The 17,681-nt window shown below is 43.5% G+C and overlaps 1 protein-coding gene across 12 annotated transcripts in view; it reads left to right on the top strand.

Annotated features, from left to right (window-relative positions):
* Positions 1–17,681, top strand: part of TANC1 (tetratricopeptide repeat, ankyrin repeat and coiled-coil containing 1) — a 327,768-nt gene that overhangs the window by 79,508 nt on the left and 230,579 nt on the right. For 5 of the 12 annotated variants that reach the window (XM_081582802.1, XM_081582800.1, XM_081582796.1 and 2 more), the window contains exon 1: positions 573–911. The exons of 4 other annotated variants lie outside the window; for them this stretch is intronic. The gene's annotated coding sequence lies outside the window, so the exon portion shown is untranslated. Of the gene's footprint in view, positions 1–537; positions 912–17,681 lie in introns of those variants that run through there. 3 more of the 12 variants (XM_081582797.1, XM_081582794.1, XM_081582798.1) reach the window with 2 other exon arrangements.

Here is a 17,681-nt window from a genome sequence, read left to right as displayed (position 1 = left end):
TGTGTGTGTGTGTGTGTGTGTGTGTGTGTGTGTGTGTGTGTGTGTGTGTGTGTGTGTGTGTGTGTGTGTGTGTGTGTGTGTGTGTGTGTGTGTGTGTGTGTGTGTGTGTGTGTGCGCGCGCGCAGACAGCACAGGGCAAGCTCGGATCGGTGGGAGGAGGCTGCAGGGACACGGCCCCGGGGACGTCCGAGGCAATCACCGGTCCCTGAACCTCCCTAATTCGAGTTCGGGAAAGAAAAAGACACAGCAGGCGAGATGCCCTTTACACCTCCCATCTGCGTTAGCTCATTCTTGCCCTAGAAAGTGAGTGTATGTAGTTAAGTGAGGCAGAGAAAATTCAAGAAAGCCACACAAGTCACCCTAAAGCATCCACCAAAACTTCAGCTTGGTTAATTGCTCCCAGATGTCCTCCTCGGTTGTTTTCAACAAGCAGCAAGGAGGGGAGGCCAGGCCACTTCACTGATTTTTAGAGGTTGGAAAAAAAAAAATTCAATCACCCATTTTGATCCAATCCTGGAAGGGCCCAGACGCAGCCGCGGGGACTAGACCCCCTGAGCGAAGCTGGGGTCCCTGCAGAAAGTTCGCGCGCCGCGTCCCACCGGTTCCGGGAGCCGCCGCAGCTCGGGGCGGGAAGGGACGCTGGAGGCGCGGCTCGGGCGGGAGCGCGAGAGGAAGGTGCCTTCGGGAACACGCGCGAGGGCGGGGATTCGCGCTGCCAATGAGGCCCCGGTGTGGGCTGTGCGAGGCGGGGGGACGGGCCGGAGCGCAGCCTTAGCAGTGGCAGCTGCAGGAGCAGCGGCCGCCTTGGGAGCCGGAGGAGAGGCAGCCGCGGAGCGCTGAGCTGGCCGCGCCCCGAGGCCCGGCCCTGGGGGTGGGTAACGGCGCCGAGGAGCTGGAAACTTTCCCGACAGGTAACTCCCGCCGCCCTGACGCCGCCGCCGGCCTCCGCGAGTCCCGAGCCGCGCCAGCTGCTGCGGTGCAGAGGGGAGCAGGGGTCTGGGGAGAGGTGAGGGTGATAGGGAGAGTGGAAAGGCATGTGGGAAAGTTTCTGGAGCTTCCCTGCCCCCCTTCGTTGGGCACACCCGGGAGCTTTCCGGAGATAGGCACGGACATGTTGTGCGCTCCGGGCCTTGGTCCTGGCGGCTCCGGAGGGTCTGTGCCTTCTCTTCGCCTACCCTCCGCGCCGGACCAATCTGGCCCCGGGCAGAGCTGAGGTTTGGGGGCACCGGGATCTTGCGGCCGCATGCTTGAGTTTCGGGACCACCCCCGCCCGGCGCGCCTCCGCGCTCCCCTTTCCGCCTCCTCTGTAGCATTCGGGCTTGGCAAGGGCCTGGGCTGCGCCTGGTACCTGGGGCGGGGGAGGCGGGAGAGAGGCGCGCCTGGCACAGCGGGGTCCAGAGTGCCTCCGAAGTGTAGATGAGCGCGGGTCGCGAAGTTGGCGGGTTGAGCTTAAGCCTCGGGGGGAGAGTAGTGCCCCACTCTAGGTCGAAAGTATTGTTCGCTTCCGAGAATACTGCGATGAGTATATCCACGTTCTTTTGGGGGTGGGGTGAGGGGGGTGAGCAAGGATTAGACACTGAGGGAGAGTTCGAGATAAGGATTGTGTTCTTGGAGAATGAAGGGTGCTCACTTCTTTTGGGGGACTTATGTCAGGGCGCACGTTCTTTCTGGGGGACTTTGGGGTGCGGGCGCGCTGCTCTGGGGTTGTGAGGGGCTCCCGGCTTTGGCGCGGCAGCTTTCCGGAACGGCTGGCGAGGAAGGAAGCCCCAAGGCATTATGCGCCGTGTTTGCAGACAGAAACGTCTCTGAACCGGCGTTTGCAAAACTTACTTTACTTATTGTGTAAGGCTCCTAGAGGAAATGCGGCAGTGGCCAGGTAGAAACCCGGCGCCGCGGCCAGGGGTTCAGAGGACAACGGGCTCGGCGACAGTCTTCCCCTCCCAGCCCCCTCCGGCCCACTGCTGACAGCCCCAGATCCCCGTGCCTCGAAGGATGGGACTCGTCTAGGTAACTCTGTTCCCTGCAGTGGAGTCGGCTCCTGGAGGTTAGGAGGGTACGTTCATCTTGAACTTGACCCCAGGAGCATCGCCGTCTGGGCGAGATACAAGGAAATAGGAAGCTGAATCTTCCCGTGGGATGGGCCTCCAACTCTGGCAAGGAAAGAAAGAGCTTGGTTTAGAATCTTTGAGGAATGGGCTTAGGACTGCTGAGGTCATTAACTCCAAATGCCAGTCCATCAGACTGCAGAAGTTAATGTGTTTGGAGGGGGTGGGGATGGGAGAAGAAAGGAGACACCTGGTTAGTTGGTGCGGAGTTGGTATTTCTCTGTAGTGGAAATGAAGGGAGTCTGCCTCTCTGCTTTCGCCAGAGCCGCTACCCACTCTCTTTTTTCCTTTCCTGGGTCTTTTTTCCCTTCCCATTTTCCTGCCAGCTTGGCACTCCTGGGGAGGGGCCGGGGGAGGGAGAGGAGAAGAAAGCAGTTGGGAACCTTCCCTGGCCAACTTGGAGGTATTTAAGATCTGCTACTAGGAAGATTCCAGGATTTTAACAGCTGCTTCTTGATTGCTGGGAATGAAAGAATTTATGAGCCACCGAGAGCTGTTCATTATAGTGGTAGTCTGAATGTTTTACTCATCTAAGCTACTTAAAGACCTCACAAGGGACCTTCCCTAGAGATGCTAGTTTCTGCAAAATTCATGTCAGCCAGAATGCTTGGTGGGTGTCAGTGAGAACTCATTGTAAGTATATCTTGGCGATATTAAGATGGAAAGTATGTGGGAGTAAAGGAAATATGGTATCTGACATCCTTCAGGACTTCCTCCTAGGGTTGCTCCTGTTACCTGCCAAGTGAATTCGGTCCAGGCTTCCGGATTGCTGTGATTTGACAATAAGAGGTGGGAAATAGTGTCATCGATTTTAGTGGAGGCAGGAAAGTCCAGAAATAAATTTAAGGTCACTTTTCATGACCCTGTCTTTCATCTGTGAGGCTGCAAACTTAAGTTTTGCTGGGACGTGGGAGCCATGGTTTTCCTGCTTTTTTGGTTTAGCCACCAGAATGTCTAAATTATCATAATTTATGTCCAGTGTGGAACTAAAACATAACTGAGTCATAGTCAGCCTTTTTCTACTTCCCATAACAGCCTGTAGAAAAGAACATTTTGTCTCTTTAACCACACACAATTTATTTGGTGCCATAGTGGGTTTTTGATAGTGGATGATTGAGGGCACAAATTTAAAGACAGTGGAATTTTCTCGATTAAATTGTTCATTTTTAGGCAACATCCCCTTCTGAGTTGCTGATTAATTCTTTATCTCCCAGGAACATTAAAATCGGTATCCCTGGGCTGGTAGAATTGTAATCCATATTCTAATGATGCCTGCCAGCATAGCTGGGCGTTTGTGTTATGTCGATGTTTCCATTAGGCGTTTCTAACCCAATTGTAAAGGTTTCAGTCTGGGTTGGGTTGCAAGTAGGCTGTGCATCTCATAGTCAGAGAGATGGCTTTGTTTTTTATCTTTCTGATGAAAAGTTTATTTAATTTGTTACAGGAGTAAAGTTTACACAAGCAAAATAAAGCAGAAGAAATACATGTATTGCTGGGGAGGGATTTGTATTAGTTCCCAGGATAGCTTTGTTTTGAACCATCTTTTAAAATGCATACTTCAATAGTGAAAAAACTAGAACCTCTTCCTAACCCCTGACCAGTTTACAGATGTTGTCAGTATACTAGGTTCTTATGCCTTTCTGGGCGTTAGTTTTTTCATTATCATCCCTAAAATGAGATTCTCGTTCAACCGTAAAGTTCTGTGACTGTCCAATAGTTGGAGAAATGTAGGCATTCTGGAGCTAGTGCTGGAATATTAAAGTAGTGCTTTGGCGTTTATAAAGGGCTTTACTTACATATTTTTTTCTTAAACCCTCAGTTAAGTAAACTGAGGCTGGGCAAGTTAGATCAGTTTGCTTGATATCATCTGTAAACAGTGAAGGTGAGCTTGAACCTAGGTCTTCTGATTCGTTCTATTCCAACCCCCATATCTCTCTTTATTTATGAAGTCACAAGTGAGTTGGCTAAAACTTGGCAGACAGATTTACGTTACTATGTGGCATTTTCTCATAATATTTCATTTATGAGTTACTTGGGTTTCAGAACCCCAGGGTTAACATCTATGCTTTGATGTCAGAGATTAAAAACAGTTCAGTAATAATGATAATAGAACATTCTCCCCAAGAGAGTTTCAGAAATTCATATACCTTAAACTAATCATTTGTTTATTTCCAACTTATTTTTTTATTAAGTAGACTTCAGGATCTGGTGTGATTTATAATCCCGACTAATAACCCAGACAGCATTCTTAAGGAAATCACTTCTCAAATCTGTGTGTCTTTTTTAAAGTAAGTAATGAATATATCGTTTGCTTTTCATCTTGGTATCTCTCAGCTGAATTACAAAGCCTGGATAAATGTCCCATTTTTGGTGAAATTGTTCTTGGGCTCTTTCTACTGATGTCTGGATAAGTCTGATTTTGCACCACTTGCTGTGCAAAAAGAAAAAAAAAATCTGTTATGCTATTGGTTTAATGGTAAAGAAGTGGTAGGCTGCAGGTGACCCATTTTCACTGACTCTAAATGTTTATACTGTGTCCTGCTTGCCTATTTAAGAGTACTCAGTGCAACTTGACACTCATTTGGAAGCTGGTATGGATTTTCTTTAAAGGGTTCTAAAATAAATTATGTGCTAAGCTATAGACTCTTTTATGTCTGAGCAACTTGTTCTTCTTCAGCTTCTTAAACTTATTCTCAGAAGACTGTCTTTTCAAAATATTAAGCAATTAATGAGTACCCGTTGTTCAGTTGCTAAGTCGTGCCCCACTCTTTGCAACCCCATGGACTGCAGCACGCCATGCTTCCCTGTCCTTCACTATCTCCTGAAGTTTGCTCAAACTCATGTCCATTGAGTCGGTGATACTGTGTAACCATCTCATCCCCCTTCTCCTCCTGCCTTCAGTCTTTCCCAGCATCAAGGTCTTTTCTAATGAGTCGGATCTTCACATCAGGTGGCCAAAGTATTGGAGCTTCAGCATCAGCTATTCCAATGAAAATTCAGAGTTGATTTTCTTTAGGGTGGACTGGTTTGATCTCCTTGAAGTCCAAGGGACTCTCAAGAGTCTTCTCCAGCACCACAGCTCTAAAGCATCAATTCTTTGTTGCTCAGCCTTCCTTATGGTCCAGTGGCCATTCTGACTGGTGTGAGGTGATTGTAGTTTTGATTTGCGTTTCTCTAATAATGAGTGATGTTGAACATCTTTTCATGTGTTTATTCGCTATCTGTATATTTTCTTTGGATAAGTGTTTGTTAGATCTTTTGCCTACTTTTTGATTGGGTTGCTTGTTTTTCTGGCATTTGAGCTGCATGAGCTGCTTGTGTATTTTGGAGATTAATCCTTTGTTTCATTTGCTGTTATTTTCTCCCACTCTGAGGGACCTGTTCCCTGGTGCCTCAGACAGTAAAGAATCTGCCTGTAATGCAGGTGATCGGGGTTTGATCCCTGGGTTGGGGATCCCTGCCACTGAGAAGAGAATGGCAACCCACTCCAGTATTTTTGCCTGGGAAATCCCATGGACAGAAGAGCCTGGTGGGCTATAGACCATGGGGTCACAAAGACACTACTGAGTGACTAACACTTTCACACTTTCACATCCATACATGACTACTGGAAAAACCATAGCTTTGACTGTACGGGCCTTTGGCTGCTTGTAAAAAGGCTGCCATTTCCAGGTGTTTGTGGAGAGAGAGTTATGAAGCAGTATTTGCTAATAAAGTTGGGAGAAGAGTTATCTGTGTGCTAGAAGGAGACAAGAGCAGCAAAGCAGAAGAATGGCTTCTGGTTTTTATTATCAGGAGAATAGATTTTGAAGGATAGGAGAGGACTTTAGATAAAGAAGGCTCTCTGGAAACATCTTGTACAGCATAGAACGGGTTCTGGTTTGGGTTGGCCATGTTACTGATGGGAGTAACCCTCCTAGGATAGATGTCCTTTCTAGGGGTTCCCAAAGGTGTGTGTGATCAAGGAGAATATTCTGGAAAGAAGAATCGCATAGGTAGAAATGTCAAGGACAAGAAAAGCATTGCAAAGGTATGGCATAGTCCCTGGATTTTAGTCCCCACTACCACTACCATGAGGGAATTTATTAGTAGAAATCTTCCAGTCACAACTATGTGTAGATGTGAACCCAAGATGTTCAGCTGTATAGCCCAGAGCCACGGTGACTCACCACCCTCACTTCCATACCCAGAAGAGACTTAATTCCTCCGTGAGTTGGGGTTGGATTTGGGGAAGTCTCTAAGCAACACTTGGGTGTGATCTTTTCATGCATATATACTCATGCGAAAGTAAGATTGTATATCACATGAACTTTTGAAGAAATACGAAAAAGATTTGACATACAAAGGTGCATATAATGTATTTCCACAGCTTAGAGTACAGTGTATGCTTATGTGATATGCTCCCCCTGCCCCACCCCTGTTATAGCAATACATTCTTTGGCACAGCTTTAATGGCTGTTTTGTAAATTCATTACATACATTACTATAATTTGTTTTACCAACCCATTTTGACATTTAGATTCTGCTGGTAGCTTCAGAACCTCACATCAAGAAACTGACTCTTTGAGGACTAGGGGCGGCAGGGGGCGCAGTGGGAAGGGATGGACTTGTACACACTGCTATATTTAAAATGGATAACCAGCAAGGACCTACTGTAGAGTACAGGGAACTCTGCTCAATGTTTTGTGGCACCCTGGATGGGAAGGGAGTTTGGGAGAGAGTGGATACATATATATGTATGGCTGAGTCCCTTTGCTGTCTACCTGAAACTATCACAGCATTATTAATCAACTATACTCCCAATACAAAAATATTAAGAAAACCAAAAAACAAAACTGAATCTTTGTTCTCAGTTCCAATTTGGGAAAACCCTGGAGAGAACTCAGATTGGCTTGATGCCAGCCAACAGTGAGTTACAGTTGGCAAGTCTCCGTCAGGTCCACAAGATGGAACTGTGGGGAGACAAAGTATCCCACACAGAAGGGGGTTATTATTAATGGAAGAGGGAGTGAAAGTTGCTCATTCGTGTCCGACTCTGTGACCCCATGGACCGCATAGTCCATGGAATTCTCTAGGCCAGAATACTGGAGTGGGTAGCCTTTTATTTCTCCAGGAGTCCCAACCCAGGGGTCGAACCCAGGTCTCCCACATTGAGGGAGCTGGGTAAACAAAAAGGGCTTGCTGCCTAACGCAGGATAGGTTTCCAGAAGTGGTATTGCTGGTCATAACTCCATACCAATATGTGGAAGAATATGAACGTTTTTAATGCTCCTGTGATATATACACTATAGTCTTGAGAGTAGTAGACTTTTCCACATTCTGTGGGTATCTGAATTGCTGCATGCACAGGCACTTGGGTAACAGGGTGTTGAATTACTGCAAAAAAAAAAGAGAGAGTTCGTCATTATTCCCATGTAACCCATTATACTCCCTTCTGTCTGCCATGCTTTATTCTAAATTACTGGGAATTAGTAACATCAATTATTAATGTTTATTGAGTGCTTGTTGACTCTGAGCTAGATGACTGAATTTAAAAAATTATGTGGGAATGAAACAGTGTTGTTCTTTCTTCACTCATTGTTCTACATACACAAAGCGCCGTGGCAGAGGTAGTCTCTTGCCCATACCACAGCATTCCCCATCCTGGTCCTCCCTTCTTTCTTGTGGCTTAAACCAGCAACCCTTTATTTGCTTGGAATTCAGAAACTGGAGCTGAGTTCTGCTGGGTGGTTTTTCTGCCTGGGTCTGGGCTCACTCAGGCTCTGGTGGTTGCATGATTCATTGCAGGGGCCACTGCTGTAATAATTTACCATGTTGCTTGATAATACAATCCTGCTTTTGGTTAGTGTTCCATTGCCCATGTGTTTCAGGGTAAGTTGGATGTATTTTCTGCCCCAGGTAGTGAATCTTGATTAAGCTAAGTCAACTTTAGTAATACCATACCTGTTGCTAGTGACTCGTTAATGAATAAGTGTGTGACCAACTATTTTTCCCACCATATTGGGAGCCCAATATTGTCAGCAAAATAAAACAGGTTGACACTCTGAAAATCACAAAGATGGAAGGGGCCTAAGACCACAGTGACTTTTTTTTTAGCTGCAGAATTAACCAACCCTGAAACCACTGTGACTCAGAACTTCTTATGTGGGAAAATTTTTTTATTAATGTTTGAAGCAGTGATTCCCAAAGTTGAGTGTGCCAGACCATCCAACATGGGAAGAAATAAAATATTAAACATTTGTCTAGAAAAAAGCTTTACTAATATTTAATAGATGAGTTGACACTAGTTGGTATATCTGAGAGTCTTCTGTCACCTAGGTTATATAAGGTCACCTGAGGGCAGAGGAGGCATTTTACAACCTGCTGGAATTGACAGTGGTACCCTCATTCTTATTCTTGCCTTTGGTGAACTCTCTCCATGTAAATAGATTTATGGGTTATATCATCTAGTTTTAAGTAAATTGGCTCCTACAAAATAGGCAAGTGGTTTAAAAAAGATTCTTACAAAGAAAGTTAAATGATAATGATGTAAATCTAAAATCCATAGGAATAAGAAAATGTCTTATTTGAGATTAGGAAATGACTTTTAAATCAAATTTAATGAGTTGGTACCAACATTGTGTATAGATGTATATTAACAAATACAAATAAACTTGGGAATACTGCTTGAATCATTCTCATCCTTTAAAGAGTTTTTAATGGATGTTTTATCATGTATGGGCTTCCCTGGTAATTGATAACTCTAGGGCTTCCCTTGTGGCTCAGCTGGTAAAGAATTTGCCTGCCATGCGGGAAACCTGGGTTCAATCCCTGGGTTGGGAAGGTCCCCTGGAGAAGGGAAAGGCTACCCACACCAGTATTCTGGCCTGGAGAATTCAATGGACTGTATAGTCCATGGGGTCCCGAAGAGCTGGACATGACTGAACGACTTGAAGAAAAAGAAGTGTTTTAATTACATATAAACTATTGGGGGTACATGTTTACTTTTTTTTTTTTTTTTTACTGTTAGGGCTACATGATCAAAAGGTTTTGAGACCACAGTTTAAGTCACTTATTGTCCCTTATTTTCATGTAGTTTTGTTACTTACAGCCAAAAATACCACAGCTAATGTAAGGACAGTTAAGACCCCTGGCAGTTCCCATTTTATTCCTAGGTTTCAAGATTCTCTGTGATATCATCTGTAACGTTCTTTACCGGACCCAGTTGTCCTCTCTGTCTGTCTGCCACTGAGCCCCTGCTGGGTCCGTTACTAACCTATTTCTTTTCAATTTTGCCTCAGAGGACCTGTTCTCCCCTCCACCCACCACTGAAATTTTCATTGTCCTTAAAGGCTTAGGTCAAGTAAATAGTACTTTCTCATTCATATTTTTCTGATTTCCCCCTTCTGCCTCTAAATGGTTCCTTCTCTTTCACCTCCCTAGCACATGCTTGTACACTGATTATAATGTTTTTCTCTTTTTGCCTTTTTATTGAAAAGTCATTTGCCTGCTTGCTTTGCCTATGGGTTGTAGTCTTCTTGGTGATTGGCGTCCGGCTTGCCTTAGTCATTTTATAAAATTGCTTATTTTCCCTTCTGAGAGAAAGGGAGGCAGGCAGATTACCGTGGGGAGGATGTCTTTCCTCCAGCCCCCTGCAACCTTAGGAGGTAGAAAGCGCCATATACCTGTGAGGGATCTGAGAGCAGGGAGCATGCACAGTCAAGACAGGAGGATCCAGGATCCAAACCAGGGTCACTTTATTTCAAAACTGTCTTGTCTGCCCTCATACATGTTGCCTGCAGTTACATGTTGTCCTTCTTTCACATGGGAACACTGGCGTGAGTGAAAATGGAAAACTCCATGGGATGTTGCTACAAAAATATTCCTGGGCCATCCTGGGTAGGTATAGTGAGTTCAAAGGAGAGTCTGTTCTCCTTGTGCAATAATAGGAAAGGCCTGGAGGATTTTATGTGTGAAGATCTAAATGCCTATGGACAGTTAGCTGTCTGCAAGTACCCGCAAGCAAAATCATGGGCGATAATAAGTCCCTACAATAGGGTCTGGCCTGAGGGTCCCCACTGAGAGACAAGTGGTGAGGGACTCTACTCTGCTCAGCTGAATCAAATTGTTTATGCCTATATTCTCTCTGGTGAGGATAATTGAGGGTTGACAGGTTGTCAGCTTTCAAGTTGAACCATGTTAGATATATGCTATCATGATGGAAAACAGGCGTCTCTCCAGGGTTTTGAGGGTCAGATGACGGAATGTATATGAAAGGGTTTTGAATGTTGTAAATTGCCTCCTAGATGCAAAGGAGACATCAAATTTGATTCTTTCCTTGTCGTAGTGACTTCTAGCTTAGATTTCTTTGTTAGCCATTTTTGTTCTCTTTTAAGTGAATTTCCAAAGGATTTTTTTTTTTTAAGTGTTGGGGTTCTTGAATAGGATGCAGTTTTTCTAAACAAACAAACAAACAAAAACCCCAAAACAAACTACAGTTATTAATTCACAGCTTGCTATAAAACTTTTAGCTGTGGAGTAAGTAGAGTTTGTGGTAAAGTGAATTTATCTTGGGATTTAGTTGTTCAGATACCCATAGAATCCATTTATAAGAATGGAACCACTTCTGGTGCATAAAGATGGGGGTCTTTGAGGTGAGTTACTGGGAATCCTTAAGTACCATCAATGGTCGAAGAGGTTTGACTTGGGGTTATATTTTGTTTTGTGTTTTGTTTCTGGGAAGCCAGTAACTCATTTTGAGGACTCATTGCAGAGGATTTGGGGAGGGACCCTTCGAAATATCTCTAGGTACTTTTGAAAGTGAAAACTCAGTATGGTTTGAAACTTAAGAATTTGAAATCTGTTCCATTGAAGATTTCCAAGAAAGTGGATGTGAATAACTAAAATTTTGCAGTGGCTATTTCATATTACAGAGTGTGACATAAATTAAAACACATTAACTGAAAAAGTAAGTTATAGGAGAAGGAAATAGTGACCCACACCAATATTCTTGCCTGAGAGATCCCATGGGCAGAGGAGCCTGGTGGGCTACAGTCCATAGGGTTGCAAAGAGTGGGACATGACTTAAGTGACTAAACCACCACCACCACCATGATAATAACTTACAGACTCAAAAGACAGAAAAAGTGCTGGCTCCTGTATTGCAAATAGATGTAGTTGTGAATATTTGATTATTCAGGGTTCTTGAAGCATGCGTGTGACTTAAGAGAACCTTATCTCAGAGTGGTTTATCTCCATAAGGCAGCACTTCCCAAGGTGGGTTCCACAGAAACTGATTCTCAGGAAGTTAATAGATATTATGCAGGGAAACAAGGTTTATGTTTGAATAAGTGAGAAAATCAGGGTTAATCAAAGTAGAACAGGTATTTAACTGTAGAACTTTTGACTATCCTTATTTCTAATATTCATTCTCAATCTCCTTGAAGGGAAACAGTATTTAGTATTTCCCAAATGCATTAAATTGTAGAAACATTTGCTAAGCATCTTTTAATCAACAGACAATGTTGGATTGCTTAATTTGCTTAAATTATTTTAAAGCAAATCCCAGACATTATGTAATTCACCTGACAAACTTTAGTACTGCACTGTGGGTTGTTGTTTTCTTCCCTGTTGCTTTTTTAAATATAGAAAAAGACTATCTTACCACCTCCTCCCTCCCTCTCCTGACCTTCAGAAGAAAGCTTGTAGGATGTACATATCTGAATTTGTTTCCTTGTGGTGGTGTTTACCTTGTTCCTCTGTCCCCTATATTTCCTCTAAACTAGAAGTTTTCCTTTAATGTCAAGGCAAGTTTAGATTCAGGTAAAATATTGTTTTGCAAGAATATGTCCTAGACTATGCTTATGATTTGAGAATAGGCAATTTAATTTAGAATTCTTAAGTTACTTTTTAAAATATTAAGTATGACTTACAGTTTGTTTGGAAATTTATGAGTATATCAAGGGAGGGATGCAAGTTTAATTTATTCTAGTTGTGGTTGAAAACATGGTGGTATTCTGAGTAGCTGGCCTAGTTAAATGGGTATAAGTTTTTAGTGTATCTTAAGATTATAAACCATGTGACTCTTGGGTAAAATGGCTTGAGTGTTAAATGTTACTGGTGGTAGAATTTTATTCAGAATGACAAGTTATCTGAGTTATAATGGTAAAACATGGTTCTATAAAGATTTATTTCTAAACACATTAATTTAGAAATATTCATTAATTCTACCTACACTCAATAAATTTTAACAATATTTTTCTGATAAATGCTTATGCTAATTTGAAGTACAGCCGTAAATCTACATGCACCTCAGGGTGATAATTTTATATGTACATTGTCTTAGAAATTCAGATATGTAAATAAAAATTCATATCATAACTGACTTTGCTAACTTAATTTTATATTTAAGTTTTTTCCCTTGATATCTTTCCAAGCGCTTGTTTTATGTCTGGGAAAAATTAAAGGAGCTTTGTGTGTATTAATGAAGACTAGTATGGTATATATAAAGTAGCTTTGATGGATGGATGAAAGCTATCATTGGCAAATCCCAGCATAGTCTTATGTTTAACCCCTTAGTGGGCAGCAATACTGTTTCATATATTACAGTTTGCCTTTTGTGAATAATAAGGTGCCTTGGATAGAGTAGTGCTTTGAAACTAAACAACACCGCTTTTTTCTCCTCCTTAAAAAAAAAAAAAAGATACTAATCTGTAGGAGGATGGGGCTTTCCTGGTGGCTCAGTGGTAAGGAATCCGCCTGCAATGCAGGAGACATGGGTTCGATCCCTAGGTGGGGAAGATCCCTTGGAGTAGGAAATGACAATCCACTCCAGTATTCTTGCCTGGAAAATCCCATGGACAGAGGAGCCTGGTGGGCTACAGTCCATGGGGTTGCGGAAGAGTCAGACATGACTTAGCAACTGAAGAAAACAACAAATATATAGGAGATAGTGAAAAAAGCATGATCTTTGAAGCTAGATGAATCATAGGTGGTTTACTGGATTGCTGTCTGTTTGTAAAATGGGATAGTAATTCCTGTATCGTAAGGTTCATGCCAAGACTAAAGGTGAGAACCTATACAAAATAATTAGCACTATGCTTGCCTGATAGGTGCCCAAAACAGGTCCTTTCCCTTCTTCTCTTAACCCTATTTTTAAATTCAACTTTCTGGAGCAGTAAATGAATGAAAATTTTCATTTGTTCTGAGTGTTGTAGAAATTGCTAATTTTAAAATACTTGTTATAGAAGTCCAGATAAGAACTTGATTTCTTTCTTTAGTTTTTATTTTTAATTGGAGGATAATTGCTTTACCCTATTGCCTTCGTTTCTGCCATACATCAACACGGACTAGCCATAGGTATACAAGAACTTGATTTCAAGATAACCTTTATGTGTGGTTTGTCAGTCACTTATATTAAAACAACTAGACAGATGTCTATATGAAATGTTTTGAACAAACAAATGAGGCATTTTTAGATGGTAATATATAAAGGGGAAGGAACCAGAGAATAAAACGGATATTCTGTTATTGCTGTGACATTATTGCTAACAAACCGCCTGGTTTTAATGAAAGTCAGTATTTTAAAAAGTCCGTTTATTTACTAAGTCTGTGAGACCATGAGCTACTTTGAAGACTTTCATTTGAGTTTTGCTGGAGTGCAGTTTACAATAATAAACTTTATTTTATTTAGATGGTGTAAGTCTGCAGTGCCACTCTCTAGTCATAGGTGTGTGTTTATGAACAGGGTTGTTGCCAACCAAGAGTGCAGGCTTCCTGCAGAGGAGAGGCATCGGTGCTACTCCAGTGGGCCCCGGATCCTCATCAGTGGGGAGGACTCTCTTTACTGGCTTGTGCCCTATTAATGACTCATGGAAAGGGAGAATTAATATATCCATGGTGCTAGTGATAAAGAGCCCGCCTGCCAGTGCAGGAGACACGACTGAAGTGACTTAGCAGCAGCAGCAGCCAATGCAGGAGACTTAAGAGAAGTAGGTTCAATCCCTGGGTTGGAAAGATCCCTTGGAAGACAGCATGGCAACCCATTCCAGTTTCCTTGCTTGGAAAATCCCATGGACAGAGAAGCCTGCTGGGCTACAGTCCATGGGGTTGCAAAGAGTCAGACACGACTGAGTGACTTGGCTTGCACGCACATGCATGCATGTTTTGAACAGCAGAAGTTAAGGAACAGTTTGGAGGCTACTTAAGTAGGCATATAAGGGTGAAGGAAGACATGTTTTCTTCTATCAGCTGTTTCTAAGTCTTGGGGGCATTTGGCTTTGTTAATAGCTTGTGCAAAAAAAGGTCTCAGGAAGGTGGAGTCTCCTGTTGCTCCCTGCCCAAGAAGTACCGTACCTGTTCCCTGTGAATGACCTTGATTCCTTAAGGGTACTCAAGTCCAGCTGCACTGGAGTATTTTTACATTTTTTTTTTTTTTCTACCATGAAGTCACAGTTTGTTTATCCCTTCATTTCTGAAATGTTCTGTTTAAGCAAGAAAGACTCCTTAGACTGTCCTGCTCTACCTACCAAAGTCAAGCCAGGAGGACTCAAAGGGCATGATTTCCCCCTCCCATCATGGAAAGACTGAAGAGACACAATTTCTAGAGCGCTAGTGATTGAGTTCTAAGCTGATGGGATTTATAGACATTTGACCCTGACAGGGCTTCTTTTTTTGCTTTCTTCATTAAAAGCAGTCTCAGCTGCTCAACTGAATATAATATCCTGAAAGAGTTTTAGAAGTAAAAAGTTACCATGAAGGTGCTAACTGTTTGACAAATTAGAAACTGTTTCCACTTGTCAAAGGGTGGTGGAAGTCTTGCATTAATTTCCCCAAGAGTATTTATTGAGGGTTGTCATCATTGTGCCCTTCTGAGTTTGAGGCCCAGCTCTGTGTCTCAGTCTGAGGAGATAAGTGCTTGCAGAGTGCAAGTGTGTGCAGCAGGAGAGAAGAGGAGGGAGGAGGAGGAGGAGGAGGCAGGAGAGGCGGGGCTGGTAGCTGGTGTGGGGGTGGGGCTTCAGAGAGGAGATGGGGGATACCTAGCACTTGGCCAGGTGGGAGAGAGGGTGAGGGGCTTTCTCTGCCGAGAGCATGCTCAGCAGAGGCTGGGAGGCATGAAAATACAAGTCGTGTTTGGGGTGTTGTTACTAGAACAGATGGTGCCTGGCATTTGGGTGCAGTGGCAGGGAGGGGAGAGCCAGATTGCAAAAGGCCTTGCTTGCCAGGCTAAGAAGTATGGACTTGATCCTGTAAAGCAAGTGATAGCTGTCGAAGGTTTTAAAGCAGGGAGATGATGTAATCAGAGCCGCATGTTGGAGGAAAGCTTTGGCGGCTGTGATGTGGAGGGGAGGCTGGCGTGGGGACAGATGGATGGCAGGGTTCGCTGTGATGAGGGTTTTGAAGTATGTCAGGTGAGAGCTGATGTTTGAGGCCCGAGTTAGTGGGAGGAAGAAAATGAAAGTCAGTTGAACACCTTTTCTTGTGGATTTAGGGTGCATTAGCGCCTATCACGTTCGCGGAAACTTTGCAGAGTGCTGTTGTCCTTATCCTCGTTTTGCAGAGAAGGAAACGGGCTCAGCCAAGCTTTGAACGCAAGCTGCCAGTCCTGTGTCATCAGGCTTTTATTGTTATTTATTTATGTAATTGTTTGTTTATTTTTGGCTGTGCCAGGTCTTCCATGCTGCTCTGGCTTTTCTCTAGTTGTGGCGAGAGAGGGTTACTCTCTAGTTGCAGTGCATGGGCTTCTCATTGAAGTGGCTTCCCATTGCGGAGCACATATTCTATGGTGTGTGGGTTCAGTAGTTTGCGGCAAACAGACTAAGTAGTTGCAGCTCCTGGGTTCTAGAGTGCAAGCTCAATAGTTGTGGCGCATGGGCTTAGTTGATCCAGGGCATGTGGGATCTTCCTGGACCAGAGATCAAACCCACATCTTCTGCGTTGGCAGTCAGATTCTTTACCACTGAGCCACCTGGGAAGCCCTCACCAGGCTTTCAGAACAGAGGGATGAAAACACCAAAAGGTGTGTATGGGAAGATGAGTTTTGCAGTGGAGTAGATGCTTCTTCCAGAAAAGAAAAGGGATACATGGCAGCAGACTGAAGGCAGAGAGCAAGGCTGCTTCCAGGCTGGGCAGCAAGTGAGGGATGATGAGTGTTATCAGGAACCGAAAACTCTCAGGACAGGAAGGGCAGTTCGAGGCCCCTCTGGGATACCCAGCTGGGAATGCTCAGAGGGCAGAAGGAAATTGGGTTTCTCAAGCGGCATCCCTGCTTCCCTGTAGAAACGCCTTCACGTCCTCTGAATGGGCTTGGAGTAAAACTTCCGTAGCAGGGGATGGATAACAAGCCCTTGCTCCTGTAGCCTCTAGTTCCAGAGCAGAACTGTGGTTCATGCAGGAATAACCTCTTACTCTGCTTGCACGTTTCCAGGCCTGCCCAAAGGTGGTGTTTCAGTTGGTCTGGGGTGGGGTTTGGCAGCTATGTTTGTATCCGAATCTTGGGGTGAGTGAGGAAGGGTGCAACCAGATCCTGCTTTTGAGGATGTTTGACTCTGAATGGCCTCGCCTGTCCTTTCATTTTACTTCTGTCATGGAGCTTTTGAGAGCTCCTTGAACAACATGGCTTTGATCTCTGGTGAAAAGGAACACCTAGGAAAATTGCTTGTCTTTTTTTTAGGAACTTAGTATGTACATTCATATTTAGTTCTGCCAAGCATACTTTTTAGTTATTTGGATTCATACACAAAAGTAGCAAGCCCTCAAAATTAGGTTTGTGTTTTTTTTTTGCCTTTTAAATGGACCTTTGGCAAGAAATTTCTAGTGAAGTTAGATTCTGAGTATTTTTCTTGTTTATGAAAAAGAGGTTGGAGGAGGGAACCTGGGATGTGGAGAGTGAGGAATAATATCCTAGGGTTCTTGGTTTGCCTGGGAGTGGCCTAAGTTGTCACAGATGAAAAAGTCGCCCAGTGGGGATCTGATGTACAGCTTGGTGACTATCATTAATGGTGCTATATTATAGATTTGACCATTAACAATGCTGTATTATAGATTTGATCATTAATGATGCTGTATTATCGGTTTGAAAGTTGTTGAGAAAGTTGGTCTTAAAATGTTATTGCCACAGAGACACAAGTGCTAATATTGTAAGGGATGGAGGTATGGACTAACCTTAAAGTGGTAGTTGTTTTGCACTATGTATCCATGTTAAACCATCATGTCATATGCCTTAAACTTACACATATGTCAACAATATCTCAATAAATCCCGGGAAAAAGACACCGAAAAGGACTTAACTCTTTGAAGTCTAGGTTTTAAACCCAGTCAGCCTACTGGTTATTACACCATTTGCTTTGTTATTAGTCTTGAACCCAGCCTAGATTCCTCTCCCCTTCCTCTCTGTTGGTTGGGTCTTTTTTTTTTTTTTTCTATTGAGATAGAATTGGCATATAACATTATATTAGTTTCAGGCTTGCAATGTAATGATCCAGCACTTGTAGATACTGTGAAATGACCACCACAGTAAGTCTCGTTAACATCCATCACCACACATGGCTACATTTTTTTTCCCTTGAAATGAGAACTTTTAAGCTCTATTCTCTTGGT

This window comes from Giraffa tippelskirchi, chromosome 3, assembly GCF_054371585.1.
Source record: "Giraffa tippelskirchi isolate mGirTip1 chromosome 3, T2T-mGirTip1v1.2.pri, whole genome shotgun sequence".
In the NCBI taxonomy this organism is placed as follows: Eukaryota; Metazoa; Chordata; class Mammalia; order Artiodactyla; family Giraffidae; genus Giraffa; species Giraffa tippelskirchi.
Note: the sequence above shows the minus strand (reverse complement) of the source record. Positions and strands in the feature narration are given on the sequence as shown.